The sequence below is a fragment of the Oncorhynchus clarkii genome, chromosome 12 (assembly GCF_045791955.1).
Source record: "Oncorhynchus clarkii lewisi isolate Uvic-CL-2024 chromosome 12, UVic_Ocla_1.0, whole genome shotgun sequence".
NCBI classification, from domain to species: Eukaryota; Metazoa; Chordata; class Actinopteri; order Salmoniformes; family Salmonidae; genus Oncorhynchus; species Oncorhynchus clarkii.
Genome location: NC_092158.1, coordinates 70,433,562 through 70,459,148, shown reverse-complemented (window position 1 = coordinate 70,459,148; position 25,587 = coordinate 70,433,562). Strand labels below are relative to the sequence as shown.

The 25,587-nt window shown below is 44.2% G+C and overlaps 1 pseudogene; it reads right to left on the bottom strand.

Moving 5' to 3' along the window:
• Nucleotides 1–20,399: 20,399 nt before the first annotated feature.
• LOC139422202 (neurogenic differentiation factor 2-like) lies at nucleotides 20,400–24,152 on the bottom strand (annotated as a pseudogene).
• Between the last annotated feature and the right edge of the window lie 1,435 nt (nucleotides 24,153–25,587).

Below are 25,587 nucleotides of genomic sequence, written 5' to 3'. Positions count from 1 at the left end.
AATTAGTTAGATTGCACACAGATGGACTTTAAGTGTCACATGATCTCAGTATATATAATATATGTTCAAAGTTTCAGATATTATTTTATAACCCAACCCTGATCTGTACTTCTTCCTGACCTGTTCTGAAAGGCCCCAGAGTCTGCAACACCACTAAGCAAGGGGCACCACCAAGCAAGCGGCAGCATGAAGACCAAGGAGCTCTCCAAACAGGTCAGGGACAAAGTTCTGGAGAAGTACAGATCTGGTTTGGGTTATAAAATAATATCTGAAACTTTAAACATCCCACGGAGCACCATTTAAATCCATTATTAACAAATGGAAAGAATATGACACCACAACAAACCTGCCAAGAGAGGGCCGCCCACCAAAACTCACGGACTAGGCAAGGAGCACATTAATCAGAGAGGCAACAAAGAGACCAAAGATAACCCTGAAGGAACTGCAAAGCTTCACAGCGGAGATTGGAGTATCTGTCCATAGGACCACTTTAAACCTTACACTCCACATAGCTGGCCTTTACAGAAGAGTGGCCAGAAAAAAAGCCATTGCTTAAAGAAAACAGGCATGTGGGAGACTCCCCAAACATATGGAAGAAGGTACTCCGGTCAGATGAGACTAAAATTTAGCTTTTTGGCCATCAAGGAAAATGCTATGTCTGGCGCAAACCCAACACTTCTCATCAGCCCGAGAACCACATCCCCACAGTGAAGCATGGTGGTGGCAGCATCATGCTGAGGGGATGTTTTTCATCGGCAGGGACTGGGAAACTGGTCAGAATTGAAGGAATGATGGAAGCCGCTAAATATAGGAGAATTCTTGATGGAAAACCAAAGATTTAAGACTGGGACGAAGGTTCACCTTCCAGCAGGACAATGACCCTAAGCATACTGCTAAAGCAACACTCTGGTGGTTTAAGGGGAAACATTTAAATGTCTTGGAATGGCCTTGTTAAAGCCCAGACATCAATCCAATTGAGAATCTGTGGTATGACTTAAAGATCGCTGTATACCAGCGGAACCCATCCAACTTGAATGAGCTGGAGCAGTTTTGCCTTGAGGAATGGTGGCTCTACAAAGTATTAACTTTTGGGGGGGGGGGGGGGGGTGGTGAATAGTTATGCACGCTCAAGTTTTCTGTTCTTTTGTCTTATTTCTTGTTTGTTTCACAATAAAAAAATATGTTGCATTTTCAAAGTGGTAGACATGTTGTGTAAATCAAATGATACAACCCCCCCCAAAAATCTATTTTAATTCCAGGTTGTAAGGCAATGAAGTCAGAAAAATGCCAAGGGGGGTGAATACTTTCGCAAGCCACTGTAAACCCCTGGCCCCATGCACACACGCACACAACCTAACATACCCTAATCTCTCTCTCTCTCTGCCTCTCTCTCTCTCTCTCCCTCTCTCTCTCTCTCTCTCTCTCTCTCTCTCTCTCTCTCTCTCTCTCTCTCTCTCTGCCTCTCTCATTCCCCACCCCATGTCTCTCTCTCTTTTCCACATCCCCCACACATGCCCGGCCACACACTCATACATACACACATCTACAATCAGAGGCCTGGAGAGGAGCCAGGTCTGCAGCAGCTCAGGAGTTAAATTATTAACATCAACTGGGAGAGACAAAGAGAGGAGAGAAGCAGGGAGGAGATGAGAGCAGAGGAGGAGATGCAGGGAGGGAGAAGAAGAGGGTACATATAGGCAGAAGATGAGTGAGGGAAAAAAAGAGTAAAGAGGATCAATTCATAAAAGGGGTGACAAAAAGAAAAGCGAGAAGAGAAGAGAGAGAGAGAGAGAGAGCGAGAGAAGGGTGTAAAGACGTAGAGAATGTGGGGATGTTGGTTCTGATCCAGAGAGTTAATGTTGCGATCACTGATGGATAGAGTGCCAGCCGCGAGGCTCCTTACCCACACAAGATGGATGGAAGACCAGCCTCCCTCTCTCTCTCGGCCCTACCGAATCTAAATAACAGAAAGATCCAGATCACAATCAAAATCCCCATCACAAATCACACTCAACTCCTTCTCGTGGACAACCCAAATGCAGCATGTGTGTGCATGTTTCATGCAGCTTTGCAAAATGGAGTCATGTATGCGGCCTGTTTCACTGTTTTAATATGTATGGGGTACAATATAAAAGTGTGTGCATGTGTGTTTGTGCGAGTGAGAGACTGTGTAAGAAAGAGAGAGTGTAAGCTTGAGAATTTTGTGCGTGCGTGCCCCCCCAGCACCCCTCATTTCTGGCGGGGGCATCAGGGGTGAAGTGATCTATGCGAAAGCCTCCTGTTCTGCTGTAGCGCGGGGCTAAGGCAGAGGGGAATTGTGGGTAGCTGTCTGCGGGGGGGGCAGCAGATGGCATGCCACACTGTGAGGGCCGTCGGCTGGCATCCAGAGGAGGGGGAAGGGGGCACAGGGATTGGAGGGGCACTGCTTCCAAAGTGCCAGCAGGCATCAGGAGAGAGGGAAAGAGAGAGAGAGAGAGAGGGGCGAGAGGATTGGTGGGAGATGGAGTGACAGACAGACAGAGATTGAGCGGGAAGCGGGTGACAGCAGCAGGAAGCTGAACCCTGAAATGAGGGATTTACTAGAGCTTCAGTGGAGGTTTCAGGGCTAATTGCCTCCACTGAAGGAGAACAGAACGACAGATCTGATCTGCCTGGAATCCAAGCTCACTAGTGACTTTTGACCTTCTCAGCTCCGTACAGATAGTCAGGTGTCTTAAACCCCCACAGAACAAGTGATTTACATACGCACATACCAGATTGGGAGAGAGGAGGGGTGATGGTGGGTGCTCTGGCATAGGATTGATATAGGACTGCCATTAAGGGGGCACGAGGTTGGCGTGTGTGTGGCATAGGGTTGGCATGTGGAGGGTATGGATTTGACACTGGGTCTGTTTGGCAGAGGTCTGGTGTTGAGGTGGCATAAGATTTGCCCAGAGTTGGCACTGGGTTACTGTGTGTGTGTGTGTGTGTGGGTGTGGGTATGGGTGTGTGTGTGTGTGTGCGTGCGTGCATTTGTGTGTGAACATGGCAGGAACTCTCCCTGTCACAGTCACTCAGGAGACAGCACACAAAGCAGCTGAATATTTCATGGTTAAAACTTTGCCCGTAATTTCACATACAGATGTGAACTCACGTACACACACATCTATCATTGCGTCTCTCACCCACTCTAGCTCACACACACACACACAAATAGGCTTACACACTACCGCACTTATGTGTTAAACAGTTGATTTAGGCACAGAAATTAGATAGACAGTTATTTTCTATGTATTGACTGATTGTCTGTCTGTCTGTCAAGGGGGTTGTGGACTCTGTTACAGAGGTGATCTCAGTGTCGTGGTGTTGAATGGTACTGTTTGTATTCTCTTGGTGTGTCTGAGAGCACTACAGGTTACCTGGTGTTATTGTTGAAAATGAGTCTCTGTCTACCTCTCATTAAAGGTCCGGTAGCAGGACGCAGAACACACACACACACACACACTTAAATAACCAGCTCCTACTTCCGAGCTCAGCAGAACAGATGTTGAGGAATTTAAGATGCAAACTGCAACTGGGACTCTCCCTCCCTCTCCACCATCTCTCCCCACCCCACGTCTCACACATACATACATGCACAACATTATCATACATACCTAACACAGAAAGCACACAGATGCACACTGTCCGTCTCTCATAAACACAAGCATGCACGCGTGCACACACACACACCCCTCATCCCCCTCCAGACTGGCCCTGCTTGTGGGGGCACCATGTGGCACTCCATTCCCCCCTGGCACTATGCTCCCACTCTTCCAGCTTTGCATTGTCCTCTGCCGACTGGAGAGCAGGCACCCAGATCACGCCTTCTCTATTCCACTGTTATTTTCCTCCCTCTCTCTATCTCTTTCCCCTTCTCTCTTTTTCTCTCGTTTCCCTTTCCCTTACTGAGATGGATGGCGGTGGCAAGCTTTTGGTCTCTGAATTGTAAAAAGTTCAGATAAATATCTGTGCGTTACTATGTGCTATTGGGGAATCCTATTTCCCATGACGATGCCAGTAGCTCATTGTTTTCTTTTGTTTTCTACTTTCCCAAATGGCCAAAATGAATCTCTGTACTTCCTCAGATAATTGATATGCATGTCTCCATTAGGACAATTCAATACTATACCAACATTATAGCAATATTTACTTTATTGTGAGCTGACATACTCAACTGATTCATTAGGGTCTGCATAAAAAAAAAAAATCTTCAAAGTTATTTTATGCTGGTTTATTCATTGAGGAAAGGAGCAAAAACAGAAATGTTTTGGTTGTTCGGTCATCATCAATGTGTATGCCTACTCAACTGACATAGGGCCAAATCACATTGAATCACAATTTGAAATGCACTCACTCACATACTGAATTTATGTGCAAATATCCACCCGACATGAATGTTCTGTAGGACAATACAATTCTTCAGCCCATGGTGCTGGCTTGGGTCAAAGAAACCAGGACCAGTCTGAAAGAGCAAGAGAACGCAATGGAGAGAAACTGACAATAAAACAACAAAGTTCCCATGATAGTAATGCATTGAGGATGAAGGCTGTTGGTTCCCTGCTACCCTGGAGAGTAAAGGGGACATGCTCTATCCCATCACAGATGTCGCTGTGCAGAGAGGGTCCATGGGGCTCGGGGTAGTTTAGCTAGTTTAGCTCTCTGTGTCTGGGTGAGAATTAGCCAGCTTTACCGCTTCGCCTTGCTCTCTAATCTCTTAATCTGGCCTTCTGAAGAAGAGAAGGGCTGCAGGGAGATGTGGAGACGAGGATTGACACCCCGTCATTCTCTCAACCCATTTCTATTTCCTGTCCTGGCTGGCAGTAGAGACACAATGACGGGAGAAAAGTTAACGGAGAGAGTGGGGAGGGAAGTTCCAGGTTGTGAGTTGTGCCCTGTTTTGATTTACAGAGAGAAAGTGGGAGGTGTGTGGGTGGTGTGAGAAGAGTGCATGAGGGAGCATGAATTAAGTGGTGCCTTGCTTGTGTGAATGATGGATGCTAATGTCTTCTTTAATATTACACCAACACACATTAGGTGTATTAACATGGAACGATGGTCCTTGGATTCTTGGAGCTTGCCACTGAAGTCTTAACCCTTTTAATCTAATCAATTTAATCCTTTAATCTAGTAATGTGATCAGGTAAGGAATATATACAGTATATATGTATATTATATTTAGGGCTGTGACGATACTAGTATCGCATTATTTTTTCCATGGCAAAAATAAAAACATGAAGCAGCCCAAACCCTTTGGTACTTTAAAAACCTGCTGGAGACTAGAGCTGCCGCTTTCAAGGAGCAGGACACTAATCCAGACGCTTATAAGAAATCCCGCTACAACCTCTGACTCTGACACTGTGGCAGAGCTTGCAAACTATCACGGATTACAAAGGGAAACCCAGCTGCGAGCTGCCCAGTGATGCGAGCCTGCCAGACAAGCTAAATGCCTTTTATAATCGCTTCAAGGCAAGCAACACTGAACCATGCATGAGAACACCAGCTGTTCCGGACGACTGTGTGATCTCGCTCTTCATAGCCGATGTGAGTAAGACCTTAAAAAAGGTTAACATTCACAAGGCCACAAGGCCAGGCGGATTTCCAGGACATGCACTCAGAGAATGTGCTGACCAGCTGGCAAGTGTCTTCACTGACATTTTCAACCTCTCACTGACCCATTCCATAATACCTACATGTTTCCAGCAAACCACCACAGTCCCTGTGCCCAACAATGTCAAGGTAATCTGTCTAAATGACTATTACCCCGTAGCACTCACATCTGTAGCTATGAAATGCTTTGAAAGACTGGTCATGGCTCACATCAACACCATCATCCCAGACACCCTGGACTCACTAGAATTCGCATACCGCCCCAACAGATCCAAAGATGATGCAATCTCTATTGCACTCCACAATGCCCTCTCCCACCTGGACAAGATGAACACTTACACTGCATTTGGAAAGTATTCAGACCCCTTCCCCTTTTCCACATGTTGTTACGTTACAGCCTTATTCTAAAATTGATTAAATAAATACAAATCCTCATCATTCAACACACAATAACCCATAATCAAAGTAAAAACAGGTTTTTAGAAATGTTTGCAAATGTATTAAAAATACCTTATGCAGACCCTTTGCTATGAGACTCGAAATTGAGCTGCATCCTGTTTCCATTGCTCATCCTTGAGATGTTTCTACAACTTGATTGGAGTCCACCTGTAGTAAATTCAATTGATTGGCACACCTGTCCATATAAGATCCCACAATTGACAGTGTATGTCAGAGCAAAAACCAAGCGATGAGTTCGGAGGAATAGTCCGTAGAGCTCCGAGACAAGATTGTTTCGAGACACAGATCTGGGGAAGGGTACCCAAAAATGTCTACAGCATTGAAGGTCCCCAAGAATACAGTGGCCTACATTATTCTTAAATGAAAAAGTTTGAAAACAGCAAGACACTTCCTAGAGCTGGCCGCCCGGCCAAACTGAGCAATCAGGAGGAGAAGAGCCTTGGTCAGGGAGGTGACCAAGAACCTGATGGTCACGCTGACAGAGCTAGAGAGTTCCTCTGTGGAGATGGGAGAACCTTCCAGAAGGACAACCATCTCTGCAGCATTCCACCAATCAGGCCTTTATGGTAGAGTGGCCCGATGGAAGCCACTCCTCAGTAAAAGGCACATGACAGCTCGCTTGGAGTTTGCCAAAAGGCATCTAAAGGACTCTCAGGCCAAAAGAAACAAGATTATCTGGGCTGATGAAACCAAGATTTAACTCTTTGGCCTGAATGCCAAGCGTCACGTCTGGAGGAAACCTAGCACAATTCCTCCAGTGAAGCATGGTGGTTGGTGGCATCATGCTGTGGGGATGTTTATCAGTGGCAGGGACAGGGAGACTAGTCAGGATCGAGGGAAAGATGAATGGAGCAAAGTACAGAGAGATCCTTATTGAAAACTGGTTACAGAGCGCTCAGGACCTCAGACTGGGGTGAAGGTTCACCTTCCAACAGGACAACGACCCTAAGCACACAACCAAGACAATGCAGGAGATGCTTCGGGGCAAGTATCTGATTGTCCTTGAGTGGCACAGCCAGAGCCTGGACTTGAACCCAATCAAACAGACCTGAAAATAGCTGTGCAGCGACGCTCCCCATCAGACCTCACAAAGCTTGTGAGGATCTGAGGAGAAGAATGGGAGAAACCACCCAAATACAGATGTGCTAAGCTTGTAGCGTCATACCCAAGAATACTCAACACTGTAATTGCTGCCAAATGTGCTTCAACAAAGTACTGAGTAAAGGGTCTGAATGCTTATGTAAATGCGGTATTTTTTTAAAAAAATTATAAATTTGCAAACATTTCTCAACCTGTTTTTGCTTTGTCATTATGGGGTATTTTGTGTAGATTGATAAGGGGGGGAAATGTAATCAATTGTAGAATAAGGCTGTAACGTAGCAAAATGTAGAACATGTCAAGGGGTCTGAATACTTTCCGAATGCACTGTATGTGAGAATGCTGTTCAGCTCACCATTCAAAAGCACTCCAAGCTCATCACTAAGCTCTGGGGCTGAACACCTCTGCCTGCAACTGGATCCTGGACTTCTTGACAGTCCGCCCCCAGGTGGTGAGGGAAGGCAACAACACATCCGCCACACAGACCCTCAATACGGGGACCCCTCAGGGGTACGTGCTTAGTACCCTCCTGTACTCCCTGTTCACCTACGTGTGGCCACGGACGACTCCAACACCATTGTTAAGTTTGCTGACGACACCACGTGGTTAGCCTGATTACCGGCGACGATTAGACAGCCTATAGGAAGGTGGTCAGTGGCCTGGCAGTGTGATACCAGGACAACAACTTCTCCCTCAATGTCAGCAAGACAAATGAGCTGATTGTGGACTACAGCAAATGGAGGGCCGAACACACCCCATTCCACATCGGCAGGGTTGAAGTGAAACGGGTGGAGAGCTTCAAGTTCCTCGGTGTCAACATCACTAAGGGATTTTCATGGTCCACAGACACCAACACAGTTGTGAAGAAGGCACGGCAACGCCTCCCTGCCATCCAGGACCTCTATACAAGGTGGTGTCAGAGGAGGACCTTAAAATGGTAAAATACTTTAGCCACCCAAGTCATAGGCTGTTCTCGCTTCTACCGCACAGCAGGCGGTACCGATGCACCAAGTCTGGAACCAAAAGGACCCTGAACAGCTTCTGTCCCCAAGCCATAAGACTGCTTAATTGTTAGTCCAGTTACAGTTGAAGTCGGAAGTTTACATACACTTAGGTTGGAGTCATTAAAACTTGTTTTTCAACCACTCCACAAATTTCTTGTCAATGAACTATAGTTTTGGCAAGTCAGTTAGGACATATACTTTGTGCATGACACAAGTAATTTTTCCAACATATGTTTACAGACAGATTATTTCACTTATAATTCACTGTATCACAATTCCAGTGGGTCAGAAGTGTACATACACTAAGTTGACTGTGTCTTTAAACAGCTTGGAAAATTCCAGAAAATGTAATGGCTTTAAAAGCTTCTGATAGACTAATTGACATCATTTGACACAACTGGAGGTGTACCTGTGGATGTATTTCAAGGCCTACCTTCAAACTCAGTGCCACTTTGCTTGACATCATGGGAAAATCAAAAGAAATCAGCCAAGACCTCAGAAAAAAAATGTAGACCTCCACAAGCCTGGTTCGTCCTTGGGAGAAATTTCCAAACGCCTGAAGGTACCACATTCATCTGTACAAACAATAGTACGCAAGTATAAACACCATGGGACCACGCAGCCGTCATACCGCTCAGGAAGGAGTTCTGTATCCTAGAGATAAATGTACTTTGGTGCGAAAAGTGCAAATCAATCCCAGAACAACAGCAAAGGACCTTGTGAAGATGCTGGAGGAAACAGGTACAAAAGTATCTATATCCACAGTAAACCGAGTCCTATATCGACATAACTTGAAAAGCCTCTCAGCAAGTAAGAAGCCACTGCTCCAAAACCGCCATAAAAAATCCAGACTACAGTTTACAACTGCACATGGGGACAAAGATCGTACCTTTTAGAGAAATATCCTCTGGTCTGATGGAACAAAAATAGAACTGTTTGGCCATAATGACCATTGTTATGTTTGAAGGAAAAATGGGGAGGCTTGCAAGCCAAAGAACACCATCCCAACCGTGAAGCACAGGGGTGGCAACATCATACTGTCGGGGTGATTTGCTGCAGGAGGGACTGGTGCACTTCACAAAATAGATGACATCATGAGGTAGGAAAATTATGTGGACATATTGAAGCAACATCTCAAGACATCAGTCAGGAAGTTTAAAGCTTGGTCGCAAATGGGTCTTCCAAATGGACAATGACCCCAAGCATACTTCCAAAGTTGTGGCAAAATGGCTTAAGGACAACAAAGTCAAGGTAGTGGAGTGGCCGTAGCAAAGCCCTGACCTCAATCCTATAGAAAATGTGTGGTCAGAACTGAAAAAAGCGTGTGCGGGCAAGGAGGCCTACAAACCTGACTCAGTTACACCAGCTCATTCAGTAGGAATGGGCCAAAATTCACCCAACTTATTGTGGGAAGCTTGTGGAAGGCTACCCAAAACGTTTGACCCAAGTTAAACAATTTTGATGCAATGCTACTAAATACTAATTGATTGTATGTTAACTTCTAACCCACTGGGAATGTGATGAAAGAAATAAGCTGAAATAAATAATTATCTCTACTATTATTCTGACATTTCACATTCTTAAAATAAAGTGGTGATCCTAACTGACCTGAGACAGGGATTTTTTACTAGGATTAAGTGTCAGGAATTGTGAAAGACTGACTTTAAATGTATGTGGCTAGGATGTATGTATACTTCCGACTTCAACTGTAGCTATTTGGTTAACTATATAACTGTCTGCATTGACCCTTTTTGCACTAACCCGTTTAACTAATCACATATGCTGCTGCTACAGTTTACTACCATGTGATGTGACTCTGGATGACAACATGTTTGTTTCCAACTTTATGGCTGTTTCCTAAAGAAGTTAAATCTGCTTCCTGTTTTGTTTCCTTGCCACAATACTAACAAGTATCGCGATACTGGTATTGTCCCAACCCTAATTATTGTCCTTTAAGGGTACTACCTGTATCATAACCCCTCTTCTTCTCCTTCTTCTTAATCCTCCTCTCTCATGTTGTCTCTCTCTCTCTCCCTCTCTCTGTTCCTCCTTCTCTCAGACACATGCGACATATTGAGTGCCTGCAGCGAGATTCTTCCCCTTGAGCGGCATTCCAGAGCAGGCCATCCCATGGGGGGAGGAGAGTAGGACTGGACAGGGGGGGCCAGAGGCTCCTTAGAGTAGATGGAGCCTGAGTGGAGGGAGAGATCCCCATTGATGTACCCCATCATTACACACACACATACACGTGAGTACATGCACGTACACATACACAGGCACACACACACACACACACCGTCAGTGAGTGTGTTCTGGACCAATCTAGGGAGAAATGTCCCAACTCCCACATTGTTTGTCTGGTGTGGTTGGTTCTTGCATCAGCCTCAGTCATGCCAAGCAGGCCTCTCTCCAGTTCCCCAGTCTGCAGAGGGGACATCAATTCAAACAGCTCCTATCCACCTATAGGAAAGGCCTGTAGCTGGAAGAAGCAGGTAGTAGAGGCCCAGTTCATTGTAGTGTCTGTCTCTGTTGAGCATCAGTCACATGTAAATGAGTGTGAATGTGAATGATCATATGAAATCAAATCAAGAACACAAGCTATAGTTTAGTATTTTCCGTCCTTTGTCCTGTTTTAGTTCACCCTGGCCTGTTTTCACCACAAACTGTAATGTATGTTCTGACACATCACATCATACTGCTCATATGGGTGTGAGTTAGGGTGTGTTCTGGATTCGTCAGACTCTGTTCCTTGCTTAATTCAATTAGAACAGGGACTTTGAGTGTGCGATGCAATGCTTATCCCTGTTTGTGTGTGTGCATTTTTGTCACATTATCTTATAATTTCTCTCGTTCTTTCCCTTCGTCCTTGCCTCTTTCTTCATTCTTTCTGTCTGCCACTAAATATTTAATTTGCTGTGCAGTAGAGGCAGGCTGCTACATTAACCAGAGGTGCCAATTGAGCTCTCTGCTTGTGGCTCGCTGTATAAAAATAAACACACTCTACTTGTAATGAACAGATGTCACAGAATTTAAACGTGCACTCACCCCATCCTCTCCCTCTTCCTCCCCCCTTCCTGCACATGCACACACAGCATACATACAGATGCACTAGTGCAATCACACACACACTCACTCCTACACACATAGCGCAACTCGGTGGCCATATTCACATGAACACTCTCTGAAACACACATACACACACGTACGCACACACATACATTAACATGCATATGTAGAGCACACACACACCTATTCCCATGTGCACTTTACTTGGCACAAGACTTCATATCAGTCTGCCAGCTATGTCTCCCCTCTTCTCTCTCTCTCTCTCTCGCTTGCTCTCTCTCTCAGAAGGTAACACAGCATGTGGGCCTGTTGTTAAGTTATTGCATCTGCACTGTTTTCCTGTAGTCCTCCCATCTCTCTCCCAAAGCCAGCCAGCCATCCCAGAATCCCTAGCGACAGCATCGGCTCCCATGTCTGTGCCGAGGGGAAGGGTTGTGTGTGTGTTTCCCGACCCCCTGTTGTTCCCACCCTTTTCCCAGGGTGTGTGTGCCAACTCTCCATGTTTCCTGGCTGATAAGAGTGAAGGAGAGACGATGGAGAGACTTGCTACGTACCTGGAGACTCCCGAATGCCAAGGCTGGGCATGGCTTCCTCTAGCTGGGGATGAGCCTTCAGACTGCTCATAGCAAACCTTCACGACCTGTCTGTATTCAGAGAGCTGAGACGTCGGTATTAGTCCAGTAATACATGGAACATTAATTACACGTTTTTTATATTATTGTTAGTGACCTACATGTAACTGAACACTAAGGAGTGAAGAGGTGGTAGAGGACTAGGAGGAGAGTTGAGAGGGTAGAGCTGAGGAGAGGAGTGGAAAGGACAGGTGGTGAAGTGTAGGAGAGGATATGAAAGGGAGGAGAAGAGAGGAGGAGAAGACAGGAGATGAAAGGAGAGGTGCTGGAGGACAGGAGGGATGGAGAAAAAGAGAAAAGGAAGATGGTGGAGAGGTCGTCAGGGGGGTGATCAGTGAGGTGGATGGGATGCTGTCTGACAGGTCCAGCTGGGAGACTGCCCGCCCCCCCAGTACTGCAAACTGGTCAATATGGAGGCCAATTACTGCTACCCATGTGACCGTGGCATCATCCAACCCTATCACACACACACACACACAAGCACGCAAGAGCACACTCACACACAATCCTATAACACATGCCATCTGTGCAGACCAGCAACAACCCACAGCTACCCCCTCTGATCCAACAGTGTCCCCATGCACACTCCTACTTAACCTCCTAAACATGGTTCAACCACGCCCAACCCAGGGAGGGTCTCACTGGTGACCAGCTAGAACATAGCTGCACTGCCCTCGACAGAGATGACTGACAGTTGTCAGATGGAAGCATCCATCTGCAGAGAGTAAACAATAAACTATAGTTACCAAGCCATTGTCCCCTATAGGCCTCACCCTCCCTGGTGTCTTCCCAATCTCACCCCTGCCTGCATTGTCCCCAAAACCTCTAAACCTATGTGGCAACCCCCCTAAGGTTCCAAACCTACCTGGCACCCCTCCTAATCTCCACCCCTGTCTGTCACCCTCCCTGCTACCCTTCCTGTTGTCCCCCTCGTTCCTCCACTGGCATTCAGTCCAACAGTAGCAGATTCTCCATTTAGCTTCTGCCTCGTCTGCCCCCGTCGCCCCGTGCCCCACCGCCGTGCCCCATTGTGCGATAACAAACAGATGTTGTGGAATTTCCACTGAATCGCCTGCCAGTGACAGCCTTGCCTCCTTGTCTGGCGTACAGTCTGGCACTGGGGCTGAGCAGTGCATGCATGGGGCTGGCTGTGTCGGATTGTGTGCATGCTTGTATTCACTATGTGAGAGGCAAGATATTTAAAGTAAGCTTTCTCTCCCTCTCCCTCTCTCTCTGTGTGTGTGTGTGTGTGTGTGTGTGTGTGTGTGTGTGTGTGTGTGTGTGTGTGTGTGTGTGTGTGTGTGTGTGTGTGTGTGTGTGTGTGTGTGTGTGTGTGTGTGTGTGTGTGTGTGTGTGTGTGTGTGTGTGTGTGTGTGTGTGTGTGTCCAATGGCACTAGATATGACCTGATGTTGATTTCCTTTACTTACCTTCAGCATCATGGTCTCTTCTAAAAAAAAGCCCTCTCCTGTAGCTTTTATGATAATGACATAAAAAAATTATGTATTTTATTGATACACAGTATTATACGTAGGCCAATAGGTTCTTAAATGTTTCCTGTTTAATTAGCATTTCTAATATTTAGACTTGTTAATTGGAATTCACACCAGTTAAGGATACTTGTGACATTTTGATAATCGCACTACATTGCCTGTTATGTCGGACAAACACTTTTCTTTGATATCTTCCACCAAGTTTAGCGAGAAAGGAGTGGGCACACACGATAATTTAAACAGCGAGTATTCTCTCACTTTGCAGAGGGCACGGGAGTACTGTGTGTTCGGTTTGTGAAGTTCGTAGCCTTCAATACGATCTCTATTCCATTTCTGTTGCAGTGACTCCCTCAATCTCTCAAGAGCTGAGGATTGTGCTGCTGGTGGTCAACAATAAACACCATCCTGGGCAGAGAGGAGTTACTGTAAGGCCACAGTTTACGTTGGCCTAAAATATTTTCATACATATTTTTTAAAATAAATGAATGTTTAGAAAGAATATGAATTGACGTGTGGGAACCATCCTATCACCTGTGCGAGCTCGTGGATAGCCTAGGCACTCGCCCAGATCGGGAGCTCTCTCCATTGTGCAGAAGAGTAGCCTTCTGCCACTCTGTACAGGGTGTCGGCATCAGTCGTGGTTCGGGCAGAAATAAGGGAATGATTGTAATGCAAAGTTTTAGCCAGATAACACATTCGTTAACAGTCCCAAAATGTAAATTCCTGCTATGTCAATTGATCAAAACAGCATGAAGACATTTTCACCAGAGAATTTCTTCAGCACTTACTCGGTGTGTGTGTTTTGAAGTCAGAATAAGAACTTTCTTTTTAAACGTGCTGGATAATGAACAGATGCCGTGAAATTAGGAAAGAAATACAGACTCCTCCCAGCAGCGCCACTTTGGCCGGCAAACTGGCACAAGGCAGCGGCGAGGCGCGCGGGTGTCCTCTCCAGAGCTCGTGCTGGTGCCGGGGAACATTAAGGAACTTGGCACACGCAGCTCTGCATGGCTGCCAACTTCCGCCTCTGGAAAGCGCGCACCTAACGCCGGACGGGGGAATATTTTGATAGATGCCCTCTCCAACTGGCTCGAGCCTGCTCCACCGCCTGCACTGACTCAATAAACGCACCAGCACACTTCGGTTTTTGCTGATTTGCCTAAAAACGCATTTTAAAGAATAGACTACGCCTATAGCATTATCATATGCTATTTAACCTTTTTTATGCAATACATCATGCTGTACTCAACTTTCTGCACACAACTGTTTTATTCAGTTTGTCAAGATTGCCAAAATCGTTCCGGTAATTGTATTATCCTAAAGTGAGTGAAGGCACAATTTAGTCACATCACAGTCACGTGTAAGGGAATGCATCAATGACCACGAAGCCTAGACTTTGGTTTATTTCACGTCCTCTCGCGCACTGTCATCGCAGAATGAAACGCGCGAGTGAATTGTGATCAGTGTTTGGTTTGAAACGAGAGAAAGGAATAGACTAGCCTAAAAAATAGCCTAGATGATTTTAGACACATATACTGTATAAGCAAACTCAAGTATTACTGAGATAAATGCACTGGATTGAGCCTAGGCTACATCAGACTAATTCCCATTTCATGCACCTGAAGATCTCCTGCGTGCAAAATAGCCTGCTTTTGGGATTAAGTAAAGTTGTCTATTTTTATAGGCTGATATCCGATATGTAGTTATGTTCGTTTTTATATTTGTTTTTTAGTCTATTTGTGTAAAATGTAGCTAAACTTTCAATTTAGATTGCTGTCCAAATGCCACACCAGTTTTAGTCTAGCCTCTAATGCAAATGGATAACAATAAAACTGGGGCTACAAAATACATTTTGTCCATATATATGTTGTTTTTATTATATTTTTAACAAGGCTGTTCTCAATTTATACTGTTGGCTGTGCTGGCCTACATTGCTGCCGGTCATCATCACTCCACGGCCCAAGTCCAGCTCCCTTTCTTCTGTGAGCAGGAGTGTTCTCAGCTAATCGCACCCTGGACATTTTGAGGAACATATGGGACCCGGGGCAGTGCTCCAAACCAAGCCGGGTGGCATCGTTTCATGCACAAGGGACGCGCGAGGGCAACTGCTGCCCCTTGCATTGAAGGCTTGCCTCAATCACACGTGTGTGTTCAAAAATAATACAAATGAATGTCATTCTTTTTTTCTTTTCTTCAGGTTAACATGGCATTGAATAAGCGTCATGAAGAGTTCAAGAGTTGCGACGACAATATTAGACCGCCCGAGCTGCCTGACAATGATCGTATTTGGGACTAGGCCTGTTGTCTCTTAAATTACATTTTATTTTCTCATTCCGATATTTACTTTACAGCACATGTCAATGTGTTTTTAATTATAGTTGATAGTCAGGAAGTAATCCCCTCCGTGAATTTAGTCGATGTCTTATATGCTCCATTACATTTTGAGAGATAGTTGGCTATTATCTAGTGATGGAGACGTGTGAATTAAAAAATAGATATATTTAGGAATATGAATGTTTTACTGTTGTTAATGTGCTTATGCTAAAAACTGAAACGTATAAATATTTGAGTGCAGTCATCAATACCAAAAGCATTAGACAGTGCGGGAGGCCATTCAACTAGTTGATAGTCAATTTTGAAAAGCATGTTTGCACATTCAAATACACGTTCATTCAGTGCATTTTACTCAAAATCCCAAAATGTAGCTCATAAGAATGCACCATATACATTTTTTAAGGTGTAAAATCAAATAAGGTTAGTGTAAAGATTAATTAAAAACAAATCATTTCAGTTGAAACAATAAGTCTACTGTATTTTCTGACAAACAAAAATCGACGAAAAAAGTTTTTTATCAAGGGAATACAATCACACATTACACTTTTGATAAAGGTTAAAAGCTGTAACTGTGACCTAGAGAATTAGCTACGCCTGGCAAAATAAATGCTCAAAGTCAAGCACAATGGAAATCTCTTATCTCTCAATTAATTTCAATTTAAGGGATTTATTGGCATGGGAAACATATGTTAACATTGCCAAAGCAAGTGAACTAAATAATAAACAAAAGTTAAATAAACAATACAAATTAACAGTAAACATTACACTCACAAAAGTTCAAAAATAAAAAACACATTTAAATGTCACATTATCTGCAAATAGTTAAATTACAAAAGGGAAAATATATAAACATAAATATGGGTTGTATTTACAATGGTGTTTGTTCTTGACTGGTTGCCATTTTCTCGTGACAACAGGTCAAATGTTGCTGCCGTGATGGCACAATGTGGTATTTCACCCAGTAGATATGGGAGTTCATCAAAATTGGGCATGTTTTCTAATTCTTTGTGGGTCTGTGTAATCTGAGCGATATATGTGTCTCTAATATGGTCATACATTTGGCACGAGGTTAGGAAGTGCAGCTCAGTTGACACCTTATTTGGTGGTCAGTGTGCACATAGCCTGTCTTCTCTTGAGAGCCAGGGATGCCTACAGCAGCCTTTTTCAATAGTCTTTACATAGTCAAAGCTTTTCTTAAGTTTGGGTCAGTCTAGTTTACTCAGTTTTTTTTGTTAATTCTTTCCAAAGTGTCATAATTATATTTTTGTTTTCTCGTTATTTGGTTGGGTCTAATTGTGTTGCTGTCCTGGGGCTCTGTGGGGTCTGTTTGTGTTTGTGAACAGAGCCCCAGGACCAGCTTGCTTAGGGGACTCTTCTCCATGTTCATCTCTCTGTAGGTGATGGCTTTGTTATGGAAGGTTTGGGAATCGCTTCCTTTTAGGTGGTTGTAGAATTTAAAGGCTCTTTTCTGGATTTTGATAATTAGCGGGTATCGGCCTAATTCTACTCTGTATGCATTATTTGATGTTTTACGTTGTATATGGAGGATATTTTTGGCAGAGTTCTCTCTCAATTCAGCGGTCTTTATTGGCATGGCAAACATATGTTAACATTGTCAAAGCAAGTGAAATAGATAATAAATAAAAGTGAAATAAACAATATCAAATGAACAGTAAACATTGCACTCACAAAAGTCCCTCTCTATCTCTCTCTCTTTCTCTTTCGGTGTGTGTGTGTGAAAGTTATGGATGTTATGATGTCCTGCTTAGTCCATCCGGGTAGGCTATCTGTGGAGTAATAAAGGTGGCGTTGAATAAATGCGCTGTGGCAAATACATGACTTTCATTTGCTTGTTCCCAAAACATTCCAACATGGAGTACATGGGCTGTATTAAGGTCCTCGGCTGCCCGAAGTATTTCAGCCTCTTTCCAATGCCGTGTTTTGATGACAAATTATATCCTTTACTAGTTTGGAATCCTGTATGTTTCGTGCTTTTTTGGGCCACAATTTTCGATAATTTAATGTCAATGAATAGGGCTTTAGTCGCCTGTATTTCTTCCGCCTTTCAAAAATAATATCATATACATATACACCGCCCATTTGCCTCGATCCCGTGCATTGTGACTCTTGTGTCCGTTTGAGTCAAGTTTACCTTTGATGCCAAGAATATTCTGGCATGCGCTCAAAGGGAGCAGGCTGCTGCTTGTATGCACAAACGCAAAAGAAGCCCGAAAAACACACAAACGCATGATCTAGAGCCGGGATGGGCACCATTGATCATCAGACTGCATAACTGCAAAGATTTGTCTTGGAAAATATGTAGAATTGCCGCAAACTTGCTTTGAAATGGCAACATTTTCTCTACCCCCCTGGCAAAATGTGTACAATTTCAGGAAATGAACTGTAAAACGTAAAGTTTTTCTCTTCGCTGTAAAGTCGGGTGCTAAAATGTATTGCTCGCAAGGTGGGAGGGTCCCCAAAAGACTTGAACCGGCTCTGACTGCATCTGGGTATGGATGTGGGTATGCAGACCCGCGAGCCACTGCGGCCCCTCATGATGAGTTCCTATGTTTTGTGACCCCGCCCACATCAAAGTTGCACACCCCTGATCTAGAAGTTAGTTGTCATAGCAGTCCCTCCCTTTAAAGGAATTTGTTAGGCTTATAACGGTTCCCGTATCATTTGACCATCCTAGAAATCCCCGAAAGCTTCAGACAGGCCCTTTGGTAAATGTTAGGGATTTTGGCTCGCCTGCAGATCCGGAGGCCGTTTCCCAATCTGTCCAGATCCTGCTGTTCAACTCATTAGAGTCCATTGCAGGGCTTCTTCGTTGACACATTTGTCTTTGTAATATGTTCGTTGTGTTCTGGAAAGATGGTGTTGGCCTGTTGATTAGATCCTATAATGCCCGTTCTTTCCTCCATGCCTAATCATTAGGAATGCTAGCATCTCCCACAGTGGAAGTCTTTCGAAAATGGTTTCGAAATCATTCTGCAACTCTTTTTGTGGGCTTAATTGAAGAATGGGATTTACAGCAACTTATTGATATGCCTGCCATATTAAACCATTGGATATAGCCGGCCGAACCTGTTAGAGTCACATGTCAAGTGACGCTACTTCTTGTAATCGGTCAACGCACTTACCGAAAGCATGAGCGATATGGGGATGTTAAATAGTAAACCCATTCTTTTCCAGGCCACACTGCGTCATCTTTTCATAGAGCATTTCCAATGATGAGAATAATCATAGGAAGAATATAATACAGTCCTTACGTAGTTGATTATTATGCTGATAATTTAACCTGCTAGCCAGAATATACTTGTTGTACACTATGTAATGGATCAAATTCAACGAGAAAAGATAACGTTTACAGAACTTGGATATAGGTTTAAAATGAAATGATGTAGCGCAAGTTCATGTATTATCATTTTATTTTACCACACACACATTGTTTAAATACAAAGTTTCAACTTTCACTTTCAATGAAAAATGCAACACATGTTGACGACTCTGGGGACCCTTAGTGGAAATATTTGCATTGATTAGTTATTATAGGCTAAATTATGCATGAAATAAAACTGTTTGTAAATAATAATAACAATAATAGTAATAATCATGTTATTTCAGTGCAATATATCGACCTTCTGATATAACTTCGACTATTTCGAAATTGAGTGTTAAATCCTGGCCCTTACACTTTTAGAAATAGTCCTATTCAACAAGTCAATGTGCTCGATTGATTTAGATGTCAATGTGCTCGATTGATTTACTTGACTTGCCATATTTGTTCCTGTGGCATGACATGAAATATTGTGTTTAGCATATTTTAATGTCGGCCTGTCCCATTTTCCGTCCAGTCACTGACAGGATTGTAGATGTATAAAGGCCAGTAGATGTATAAAGGCAAAGGCTATTGGCTTACATTAAACCATTTTCGATTGCATTAAAATGCAATCTAAAATCTAGTGCAAACTTGCAAATCCATCAAAGGTAGCCTCATCTAATGAACGTAAACACTATCGAATCGTTTACATTAGAAGGACTTGACCATCCGGAACCGGTAGCATGAGCCCATATCTGCTTCTTTAGAATCGTTCATTTCAAATGTTGGCTTTAGCCTTATAGGCCTACTCTGCCAAGTAGTGTTTGCTTTTCCTTTGCTTTTCCTTATCCATTGGTGGTATTCTAGGGATCGAAAATGGTATTATCTGTGTCATTATGGTGACTTGAATCCATGTCCCTCAATAACAGAAATAGACGTCAAGCAATTCCCCACCGTGTGTGTTATGGTAAGTCAGAATAGGGGCTGAGAAGCAATGAAAGTATATTGTTGAGAATATTTAAATGAATGATTTAATGTACACTATTTTAGATATAGCCTATAGTTGGTCCTTGTATACTCGTTTGGCGTAGGCTATTTCTTGCATAGATGTGAAATGTGTTTAATGTTCAGACATAGCTGTTGCCAATTGCCGACATTTAAAAAATATATATCTTCCTATCTCTGCGACATGCTTGCTTTTAAGTGCACTGCTTGCTTCTTAATTGAATCCTCTAGTTTCATATTAGGCTATTATTTCCAAATTAGTTACAGCATCATCGGTTGTTACAATGTTATAAACGTGACTATGCGGTTGCATTTTAACTCTGTTCATCTAGCAATTTCAATAATAACCCATACGTCAATCACCGTCAAATCTGTACACATTCCATTTCAAATGCAACATTTTCACAGCATCCCATCGTCACAGAATAGAAACAAAATAAATACAATTATATAAAAGGACATAGAAAAACAATAAATAAAACGCTTTTTCCACAATGATCAGTGTCTGGTGTCATAGTCCTTTGAGACTAAGTATTAGGGTAGGGGCTGGGGGGTGACCGTGCACGCTCCTTGCCAAAGGTGGGCAACTAATTGATTGTTGATTGCAAGAAGACTCTCACGCATGGCAATATTACTGCCGTTTCAGTTGTGGAAAAACGCATTGAGTTCATCGTATACGGGGACGGGGGCCCTTTCGTGGTGCAGGTGCATGTCGTGGTAAGGCGATACGTTTTCAGAGTGGATGCTGCTCCGCACACCTGAAGAACCGTATATGTGGCCAGCAGTGGGGCGAGAGCCGGCCAGGCCGGAGTAATGCATAGAGTAATGGTAGCCTTTCTCGGCTACCTCGGGGGACGTAGTGCCCTGGTGCTTCAGAGAAAAGTTGCCATTGATGCACACGGGAGGGGAGATGGGCCCATCATACTCTGGGCTGTTGTATTCTGGAGATCCACTGCCACCGTACAGTGAATCGTAGGCTGAGCAGTACCCTTGTGTCCGTAAGGGATGCGAGTTGGAACCAGACTGATACTGAGGGCTGGAGAGGCGGGAGCACTGGTAGGGGTAAGGATGCATGGAGAAGGAGTTGGAGCTGGGATAGCGTCCCCCCTCCGGACACTGCTCCGTTAGGAAGTTTCGGGAGTTGAGCTGCAGACAACCCGCAACCAGGTTGGTCGTGGGTTGGGACAATCCTTTACACAGCGTCTGCACGTAGGACACAATATCCGGCTTCTTCCCGGAGCGCAGGATCTCAGAGAGGGCCCAGATATAGTTCTTGGCCAAACGGAGAGTCTCGATTTTGGAGAGCTTTTGCGTTTTGGAGTAACAGGGCACGACTTTGCGCAGATTGTCGAGCGCAGAGTTCAGATCGTGCATGCGCGTCCTCTCCCGTGAGTTTGCCTTCTGACGACGCAACTTGGAGCGCTCGATACGGGCAGGTGTCATTTTACGCTTCTTAGGGCCCCGTTTTTTGGGCCCGTCCCCCTCTGCACCGTCCTCTCCTTCGTCCTCATCCACCTCGTCGTCGTCCTCGTCTTCACCGCCGATCTCAGAATGTGCCCGGCTGCTTCTCAGGTCCGGGACATCCATGTCGTCATCGCCCACGCGGCAGTGATCTTCATCCTCCTTGGTCTTCGAGTCCTCGCTCTCGCTGTCCTCTGCCCAGGCCGAATACTTCTGCATGTCGGGAAGCAGCGACGGGTCACTGAACAGCCTAGTCAACATTGCGGCACTGAAAGAAATAAAGGACGTTGTGTGAGGACATTTCAAATCAGAAAAGGGCTAAAGGTAAAAAGAAGAATGTAATGAAATGCATTCAACAACAATGGGATAATACTAAAATGTGGATTAATATCTCTTCATGATAAAGGCAGAGGACATGAATAGCCTAATAAGACTGAAATGATACGTGTTGGGAGGAACTAAATAAAACAGCATGCCATAGGAAACATTTCAGTGAACACCCGGGTCTATCGCCCAACCGGTCCCCTATTTAATTCCCTGCTGTCGTCCATGTGCTCCCCTTGCCCTCGCGCAGCGGGTCTCAACAGCAGAGGCCACATTACAGACCCGTGTGGCGCGCTGTGAAGCAACGTGCCCCTACTTTCACTCCCCCCCCGACGCCCACATACTTCTGGCTACATTCCAGCACTATTCCACCGCACTACCCACCTCCACAAAAAAGCATGGCAAGAGGATATGTACAGTGTCTCTACCTCGGTGTTGATCATCGTGTCAGAAGATAACAAAATATTGTGTGTGGATATCGGAAATTATTTGAATTAATAGGCTATCGTATTTTTTTGTAAAATGTGACATTGAGATGACTTCTACCACACCTGCAGAGCCGCTGTTGTCTTATCACGCTCAACCTTATATCCTACTATAGGATAACAAGGGTTAATATTATCCACAAAGATCCATTTTGATTGCCAATAAATAATTATAATAATAATAATAATATTAATAATAATTTACATTGTTATTATGACACTCAATAACGATTTAATGTGTAAATATCTTACCCAAACGCCAATTAGAATATCTTCCAAATATTATAATCCAAAAATGCGAAGTTGATTGAGCCAGGCCTTTTTGAAAATGGCATCAATTATCACCAATTATCAATTATTATTTTGAATGTAAATAGCCAGTGCGAAGATATGATAGATGGACAGTTTAAACCATCTCAAACCAGTAACATAATTGTCACCCTAAATCACTGTAAATCTCTTGTATCTCTGGTAGGCTGGAGAACTGTGGTTGGGCTACGTGATGTTGTGTGGACCCAAAGTCAACCAGGAGGAATACGGTGCTAATTATCTAGAGGGTGTGCCAGAGGCAAAATCTCGTTTGGAAATTTCAGGCTCAGGAGATTTGCTCATTTAAAAAAAAAAAAAAACGTTTAATTAACAGACCATGTAGACTACCTTACCAGAAAAATATTTCACACATCATTCAGTATGCACGACTGAGCGATTCCAAACCACTTTTAGTTGGAGAGGTTTGCAATTACAGATGGAAATTGCTTGTATCCTTTTAGCAGTCGTTAAATATATATAAAAAATGCATTTCAGAAAACAGATTTGTATTTTCTTTAAGTTGCAACAATAATCTCCTCTTGCATGGCCTGTGCTTGCGTGATTTAGGGGTGATATCGATGTATTTGGAATGTAGAAGGTTGTGCTGTTGATAGAATAATTATGGATGATAAAACTACACAAATAAATAATGTCTGTATTAGCCTACTGTACATTCACTTTCAATAACGCCCCACACACCCTTTCCTTTTCTCCAAGATGAAAACTCAGATAAAATCATCGATAAATCTTCTCTCTAAGCCATGAGATGCAGAAATAATTAGCTGACGGTGAAGAATAATTCTGCCTCCCCTCTCTCTACCTATGTATCTCTCTTTCTCTTCATCTCTCTGTTTCCATGGGTCCATGGGTCCATGGAAACAGGTTTTATTTTGTATTTTTCACTAATCAAATGAATGCCTTATACTGTCTGACTATAGAAATGAATTAAATTCAGGAGGAAGATTGTTGCAATTTTTTCGATTGTCCGCAGAGATAGACGGTAAACTAGAGCTTGTCTTTGTGTATTGCTTTTTTCTGAACAAAATAAGCATGGAATACTATATTGCACTCCTAGCCTATAATTAACACACAGAATGGAGGTCCGTGCTGTTAAAAGTTGAAGGACGAATGGAGCATAACATCGTGCCAAACGAAGAACCAGAGCTACACCATAATCCAAATGTTCAAAAATGGCATATAGCTGAGTGAACTCAAAACAGACGTTTATAGGAGGCACAAGCATCCACCAAAAAACCGGTCACGAATTAACCTTGCATTATTAATCTCTATTTATTAAATTAATTACTTTCCATATTGGGAAGGTCACTCGTCGATTTGTTTACACTCCAACTTACCTCAGCGGGAGCTCTTGAAGGGGTGGAAAGCGCGTGAGTTCAGACCATCTTCTGGGACCGCGAGCAAACGCTCCTATAGGTGCGGCAGGGTGCTTTCAGTGTGCTATCCGCGCGCGCGCTCTGAGACTGTGGCATCGCTACCAGGCAGGGTTACATACCAGCTATGATGCCAGGCCATATGGTTGGCACGTCACTGGCAAGAACCATCACATGAGAGCCGGTGATTGACATGCGCCCGCATTCGGAGAGATTGTCTTCCCGAGGGAAGAGGGCCCCGCCATCTGTCACTGCGCTCGCGCTCACACAGCCAGAAAAAGAGAGAAACTGAGACGGAGGCAATACGAGTGAAAGAGAGGAAACAGAAAAGTGGGCGAACAAAAATGTTTGTTGTAGACAACGGATATTATTAGTTTATTTGCCTTTATTTTTTATTTTTGTACATTTAACCTAAGGGTTAAGTTAAACGATAGCATGCATAAAACAACGGTGCTCAAGGAGAGGGGGTTGGGGTGCATTTGCAGACCTAGGAACAGAAGGCGATATTGTTCATCTATTTATTTACCTAATTGAATGGCATTATAGTGATCTATTCAGGGGGGGAAATAATCCAAACAAATAGCATTGCGCGCAGACTCTACGGGCAGAATGATCAATGACACTCATCTTCAATAAAGACAGACAGACAGATAAATATAGGCTATTGAGACGCTATTGATTGTTTGTTATTTATAGGTGCTCGTGAGACGAGATCGGAGATTAGACGTGAGCAAGGGTAGGAGGGATGACGAGGTTGTTTGAGCGCTGGTGTTTTCAGAGTGAGACGCTGAGGGTGGCCTGGGGGGCGAGCGAGCTCCAGTCCTCCTGCACAGCAATAACGATGGGGCCCAGGTGTGCGACCCCACCAGGGACAGGATAAGGGCGGGGATCGGTGAGGGAAGGGGCCAGGGGTTGGTTGGAGCTGGCATCTGTGCGGTTGCCCAGAGTGGGAGGAGCGTTGGCACACTAACCAAATCAATGGCGTTATAAATAAGAGAGGTGCAAGCCTGTGAATTCCTGCTTTTCTCTTCCCCACTTCTTGTGTCATTGGTATCTCTGAGTTATCTCTATTCCAAGTTCCAACTCCAATATCTCACCATTAGGCAGGCATTAGTGAATTTAATCTGGAAAACGAGCTCTGTGACCATCAGTTGGCATGCATGTGTCTGTCCATTGGCACAGCAATGACACACCATTGAGAGGTGGGAAAAGGGACATTTTGAAGCAAGAAAATAGCACCATGGGTTCATGTCCTTGGACCAGGTTCTCCAACTCCCCAGAGATCCCAGTTAGACACCCACCAGGGAGGGTCACCTGTGGGGTCAGCAGTAGTGTGGCAACAGCTGTGGCTACGGAGGTCATGATTCTGCACGTTCAATAATGTGTCCCATCCAGTCCCTGACGGGCTGAGAGAGAGGATGGCATCCTGGCACCACTCCAAAGGTGGGGGATGGAAGGCATCACGTCATCACGCCCTGCTGCCAGCCAAATCGGTGCCCTACCTCAGCAGCACTAGTGAGGCGGGAATGGAGGGCGCTGGGCACGGGTTGCCTTACCCGTGCATTTCAACAAGTCCC